At 27.3% G+C, this 7,594-nt stretch overlaps 1 protein-coding gene and 1 long non-coding RNA gene across 2 annotated transcripts in view; both read right to left on the bottom strand.

The window, feature by feature from the left end:
* LOC102678539 overlaps positions 1-7,594 on the bottom strand; it is an 87,407-nt gene that overhangs the window by 44,469 nt on the left and 35,344 nt on the right.
* LOC102678448 overlaps positions 3,638-7,594 on the bottom strand; it is a 12,030-nt gene continuing 8,073 nt past the window's right edge. Inside the window, exon 3 of the long non-coding RNA XR_421998.2 lies at positions 3,638-3,650. This is a non-coding gene — a long non-coding RNA (uncharacterized LOC102678448). The remainder of the gene's footprint in view (positions 3,651-7,594) is intronic.

Genomic DNA, 7,594 nt, shown 5'->3' with positions numbered 1-7,594 from the left:
AGAGAGAGAGAGAGAGAGAGAGAGAGAGAGAGACGAAATATAAAAAGGATCGTGTGTTTACAGTTACCGTATTACAATGTAAAAATAAAGTGAACGATATTATATTGGGTTGTTTGGAAAGTAACGTTTTTGGCACGTATCGAATATCATGCATTTAACCGGAGAGCTTATTTATTATTAAACTTCTCCCAAATAATAGAATTCTGGTTTCGAGTAAATTTCACTCGAGGAGAATAAAATTCAAACTTAAATTTTTATTGATCTTTTTAATGATCTTAAAATCGGTATTGTCGAAAGAATAACTCACTTATTCTCGAAAATCGAGAAGATTTAGAAAAGATTAAGAAAAAAAAAAAAAATTAAAAATACAGAAATTATCAAATTCCGAATTTAACAATGATAAAACTTTCACTAATTATTTAATTTACAGATCATCGATTAATCAATATTTTTTTTGTAAAAAGTAATTTTTTCCTTTAATTCCAAATCTAATCCTGTCCAACATAAATCTACTTAAAATCTAACGCAATTTAATCTAATTCAAATATAACATTGTTAATATTAAAAATATTTCACGAGAGGATCTAAATACTTATCAAGCATATAGAAAAAAAAAATAAAATTAAATTCCTAACTCTAACTTAAATCTACCTAACTCACATTCTAAAGATATAACATGTAGTCAATATTAAAAATATTTCAAGATGATCTAACTAGAATCTAAGAATCTCAATAAACATTCTTCAATGTAAATATTTACCAAACCAATTTACCAAAATATTTCTATATCAATTGTCTCAATGAGAGGGGAAGAAAAAAAAAAAGAAAAAGATCAAATTCACAGCCCATTTCTCATTATATTTTTGTTACCTTGCCTGAGAATGCTTTCGTAAATTCTGTAAGTGGTCTCGCAATCAGCATCCCTTAGATTGGGATATCTCACACCCCCGTCCAAACTCTGGCTCCTGTTCCTAAAGTCCTCCTCCTTCTTCCTAGGGGGATCCTGGCACTCGCTCTGCCGCCTCATGTGGCCCAACCTCCTTCCAAAATGGCGTATCATCTCTTGAATGCTGTAATGATGATGATCCTTCTGATGATGGGGCTTCTCATGATCCCCGTTCGGACTTGGCAACGTGGGCGACGCTCTTCCACTGCTCGTCAAATGGTGTTGCGAGTGTTGTTGCGGGTGCAGCTGGTGATGGACGTGATGAAGAGGGGGGTGATGATGATGATGATGATGATGATGATGATGAAGCTGATGATGATGACTGCTACCGTGGATCGTGTGGTACACCGAGTGGTGAGCACCGTGATGATGAGACGAGCTGTGATTGGAAGAATTCGAGCCGTGAGACGAGGACGTCGAGGAACCGTAAGAATAGGTCGAGCTCACTGAACCTCTCGATATACGTTTCTGGATATTTTTGTGGTTCAACAACTCCTGGAGGATCTTTGTGTCGTGGTGTCTGCCCATGGTGTCCGAGGCGGAGGAACTTTTGTTGTTATCCGGATGATGATGATGGATCATCCTTGTGTCACCGTTGTGAGAGTTGTGGTGAGAGAGCAGGTGACTTATTCCGTGCATCTTTTATTTATTTTTCTTTTTTATCTTCAATTTGATTCGTAGAGATTTTAAATTGAACGAAGAATCCAAAACAGCAATCTTTTCTTTCAAGATTCAATGATCCTCGAGGATCGGTTGTTGTTAATGTATCGAGGAAGGTGGCGTATGTTCCAGTAACACTGCGACAGATAATTAAAAAATATTAAATGGAATAAATGAGAGTAAATAATAATTTGAGACACGTGGACATTATCGGTATCTTTTTATTTTTTTTTGAAAGAAATGATTAAGGATAAATGGAGGAAATAAAACGAGATTAATATTGAACGCGTTCCTTTACTTCGAAAATTAAATTCATTGCAATAAATTTATCAAAGGTTCGAACTCTTATCGAACCTGATGCAAATGAATTAAGAGATATAATTAATAAACTGCATGCAAACGTATGAGAATATGCATGTACAGTTTATAGATATATATTACAAATTTATATAAAACAATTGATTAAAATTTTCTAAATTTATAAAATAAATAAGATTAATAAATTGCTATGTTCGAAGAGATAGTTTGAAATTTAGATTGGCATATTCGAGTGAATCAATTTCTGGCAACGTAAACGATGCGTCGTTTTCTATAAACAACCAACTTCGTGAAATAGCCACGTGATACGTGATATTGCATGAAACTTTGGCATAATTACAGAATTAAGGATGTATTTAAACGATAGATAGATTTTAAGTTTTAGTTAACAGTTGGTTATTGCTATTTTTCCTCGTATATTATATTATTTAAATTATTATAACTTTCTAAAGTAAGAAGAGAAAATGGAAAATTAAATTTCAAATTTATTCCAATCAAAATAGGAAAGTAACTGATACGACAATAAATTATCTGATTTAATTCATCCGTTCCAGAAGCAAGACTATTTACTTCAATTAAAATCGATTGTTAAGTGTCTAACGAGAGGCTCATTGAACCTTGTTACCAACTAAACTTTATCGTCGACTGTTCAAGATTTAAAATTGGAAACGAATCCAAAATAAAACCAAAGCAGAATACATCTATTGGATATTGAACTAAATATACATTGATTAAAAATTTTTTATGTATTAACAATTTTATGAAAAAAAATTATCCAATTCGATTATTTATAATATACGATATAAACTAAAAGTTGAATAATTGCAGAACGATCTATGACGTGATCAGCTTAACCTAATCTAAATATACGCACCACGCAATGAAATATCTTCTATTTCGACTTTTATCCTATTTTCTCTTTCTATACTTTTCTATGAAATACAAAGAGAACTCTAGCTAATTGAAAATATGAATCGATTCCAATATTACTTCGTAAATATCTGGATTAAGTTTCAATTTTCGAGGAAATATACTTTACTACTATATCGTATCTTTGAGAAGGCCGAAAAATCTTTTTAGAAAGTGCAAAAATCAATGTAAACGATACGCTTTCGAGATGCAGCATTTGTAGCAGTATTTCACGGTCCCATGAATACAAATGAATGATTTAACGGCTATTGTGGATCTCGCTGCCGAATGCGAAGTCTGCGCATGCGCATTTCTTTATATATATATATATATATATTTATACGTGCATGCGTGAAACTAGTATGATCAGCAGAACACGGAAAGTAAGAGTCTTTTTGTACTGTCTAATAAAGTTTTAAAATTATGAGGGTTATTTAATATCATTCTCGTCTTTTCTTTAATTATTTTTTTTTTGTACTTCGTTTTCGACTTTCAATAAACTTATCCCTGATCTATTTATTTCTCAAATAAAATTGGCTTCCACGATATCAAATTAATTAATACTTTGTTTGAATTAGAAAATATCTTTTCAGTTTCAAAATGTTTAAGCGGAAGCATACATAAATGTATTATTCCCAAGCGAGAGTTAAATTAGAATTCAGAAGGAAGCATTTAGCACACGCGACTGATTGCGAGATTAGAGGAAATAATCGTAGTAACTGATTACTATGTTGTTCTTACGAAAACGATTCGATTTTTCTTTACTCAAAAAAAATTTCATTCGGTTTCAACGGTATTGTAATTAATTTCGTTTCAACTTAATTTAGAATATTATCGTTTCTAATTTAAGATATAAAATATATTGAAATAGCGAAGAAAGATATAACAAATGTTAGAAATATTCAAATACTATATCAGAAATAAAACCTAACCCACGTAAAATTAAGAAAAATAATTTCCATTTTCATTTCTGTGTATCATATTATAAAAAATTTTTCTACGTCAAATCTTTCTATGGAAACAGAATATTCTCCTTAATTTTATTTTTTAAAGTTTACAATAAAAATCGATTTCGTATCGTTCAATCGTTCATGCTCTTCCAGTTTCCATCGCTATCAGGAAGTTGAAATCATGATACTAGCCTTCCGGCTATACACTTGAAAATGTCCCGATTTTGACAACGAGGTCGTCGATGTGGCAAATTTCGGGGTCGTGGCAGAGAAACTGGGTCATATCGATTGACTGTCTCCCTATTCTAAAGGAGTGCACGCTCAAAGGAATTATTATAGTTCTCTTCTTTCACTCCTTTATCTAACAAGAGGAAGGAAAATTGGTGGTTGGAACTAAGACAAGAAACTTGGGCAACAATAACGTCAATTCGAATCTAAATCATTATTTCACTTCCTGTACAGATTCTTCTTTTCTATCTAATTATATTTCGAAATTTAATCTTTTGAAAAAAATTAAAAATAATTTTTCTATATTAACTTCACAATTTATTTATCATTTAAAAAAAAAATATATATATATATATAAACTTCATCACTTATTTAACCTAATTTTAATTTTTTTTTAGTTTATATTTAATATTTAATAATTTGAGATTATTTTTGAATTTTTTTTTCTCTTTTTAACAATAAATGAAATTATTTGAAATATAAATTCAATTTAAAAAATTTATCTAATTTTTTGCTAAAATGACAAAATAAAAATAGCAGAATATAGTAATATGATAAAAGTTTGATACGTGCAATGTTATGTATTCTGAAATAATAAATGACGTGTGCAGAATCATTATTTTTCCAATCACGCATACCAGTTTTAACGGAAATCATTTTTTGCATATCATTGATAGAAATATGCATTGAAAAAATAACACACGATTTAAATGATGATGACAAATAATTAACTTCAATTTTCAATAATATTACTATCTCATTTTAAATCTATTTTTAACATATAAACGATTACACATTTTAATAGAAAAAAAAGATATTATTAAAACAAAATTACTGGAAAAATTACCAGAAAAGTATAATAATAAATTTAAATCTATATAAAAATATAAAATTTTTTAAAAAATAATTAAATTTTAATAATAGATTTTAATATTAAACATTATCCCAAAATGTATAAATAAATACGTTTTCGTATTTTACTTAATAATGTCAATTAAAAAAAAGTTATGTAAAAAATGTTAATATTGATAATGATTTAGATAATGAATAATTTACGTTTTTAATACAAAAATAGAATTTTTGCATATTTCTAAATATGTATGTTTATCTATCGTCATTTCTATATTTGCATTTATTTTACCTATTCTTTTCGAACGATATTTAACTTTGATTTCAATAAAATTTCGATTGAATTTGTGCATCCAAAGATAATAGCTTTTTTCGGTGCAATTACTTCTGAAATTTAGATTACCTTGAGAAATTCATCGGAAAACTTTAAAAAGTTTTAGAAAAATAAACATAGGATTATCAACAATATAATTGAAAAACAAAATAATATCTTATATTCTCAGACATTGTTTATTTTGCTTGACGACGATTTTATCGAAACTAATTACTTCTTATATTATTTTTTCAATACTATCAATCCAGTTTTATCACGCGTGTGAAGAAATCAAGCAAAACAAATTTCTCGCGTAAATGTTTATCTGAACAAATAAAAAAAAAATGTACAATAATTATTTTCTCATTCGATTACTTTACTTTATTAACGGTGAGGAAAGGGATCTTTAAGACAACAAACAATTCATAATATCTTAAAACAAGAGAGAAATTTCTCCTAGTAAAGGTCAAAGTCATTGTCATTAATATGAAAAATTATGTCAAAGGATCTATAAATATGTTAGATTATCAACTCATATATATGTATATTTCATTGGTTTATTGCAGAGGTTCACCTTTAAAATGTCAAACACAATGTGATTATGTTGTGAAACGTTACCGACAGAGTAATATACTTTCTCTCTAATACGTTAATTACGACTCGACATTGAACGTTGAAATCTATCTTATACTCACGTCCACTCTACGAAAACATCAATATTTCATCGTATATACCGATTGAAATTAAGTTACCGCTTTTAATGATAGCTATCATCGTCTATGATATTGTGTGTGTGTGTGTATTAGATAAAAGTGAATGTAGAAAATGTTTGTATTTACAGAGTGTAACTTTACTTAACATACTCACTGTCGATTAGATTTCTATTATGTATGTAATGATATAATATATGTTAGCTCTGAGAGTTTATAATTTAATAATTAAATTTTAATTAAAATGTTTTCTTTAAAATTTAATTATTTCTAAATAATATAGATACAGAATATAGTGTTTTATATGTATGAATGTATATTTTAAATATAATTAAATTTGACTTTGAAATGTTTTTGAGAAAAAGATTGTTTATCTTATAGAAATATAATAATTTAATTATTTCATGATTTCTTTTCTAATTTTAAAATATTAATTAAATTTAATCAATTCAAGTATATAAATACATAGCATACAAGAGAGAAAAATAGAATGAATATTTTTAATATTCATTACAATCATATTAATCTCTTTGAATCGAGGGTCAAGCGTAATTAATGGATATCACAATGCCCAAGATCATCTAAAATGTTTCACAATCATTTTTCTTTCTTTCTTAACCTGCACTACCGACACGACAGCATTTCTATTTAGAGAGCTCGAATATTTAACGCGTCATAGTTATGTCTTGACAACTTGTAATTCATATGTCATCGTATCTTCGACTGTTTATTAACACTTTATCTTCAGAGCGCTTTTCTTATTAACAATGGCCTATTATTAAATGTGATATCGTCTAGTATGTTTATGCGCCACTGCATTTGCACAAGCCAAAATGTATTTCAATATTTAAGTTCCATTCATTGTGAAATGTAAATATGCAACAATGTGATCATGATGAAATAAAAATTTATTTTTTAGAATTTGGCGAATAATTTATATAAAGTGTTAATATATTCGTGATACGTTTTTGAAGAATTTATTTTAGAAACTAAAATAAATATAAAAGTTGATATGTCAGTTGAGATTTGTTTATTAATTTGCTGACCAATATAAATTTGCGCGTAGATGAAACGAGAAAGAAAATAGAATAAGAAAACGTGGCATGACAGTATGATAGAGATAGAGCTATTTCACGCTCTATCTTCATTTCACTTCATCTAACATAAATTTCAATTGCTTATAACTTAAAAAATAAAACTAAAACGATATTTTTCTATACCAATTTTTGTTATTTTGGCTTGGAATCAAGAATTGATCTCATGAATATATATACATTAGTGAAATTTATATTTATTTTTATTTAATTTATTTTACTGTAAAATAATAACATAAATTATGAATAGATATTAATGTTTCTTTCGATGATGCACAAAAAATGCACAATTTTTTTTCTAGATAGATAGATATTATTATAATTTTTAATAAATCATACAACAAATTAATTTAACATAATATTAATAAATTTTTTAACATTTAGATATTAATATTATTATATTTATGAATGTTTTTGCAAAAATTTAAAAATTGTAAAAAATAAAATTTTATTTAAATGTAAAATGACAAACATAAAAAAAAATTATCTCATGTAAATATTAGAGATGAAAAAAATTTTAAAATCAAATTGAAAAATATCTTTATACAAAGGATAATATTTAAATATTTATATATATGAATAATATGAATTATTATTAATTATAATATGATTATTTA

This window comes from Apis dorsata, unplaced genomic scaffold, assembly GCF_000469605.1.
Source record: "Apis dorsata unplaced genomic scaffold, Apis dorsata 1.3 scaffold_293, whole genome shotgun sequence".
NCBI classification, from domain to species: domain Eukaryota; kingdom Metazoa; phylum Arthropoda; class Insecta; order Hymenoptera; family Apidae; genus Apis; species Apis dorsata.
This window is presented reverse-complemented; position numbering and strand designations above follow the sequence as displayed.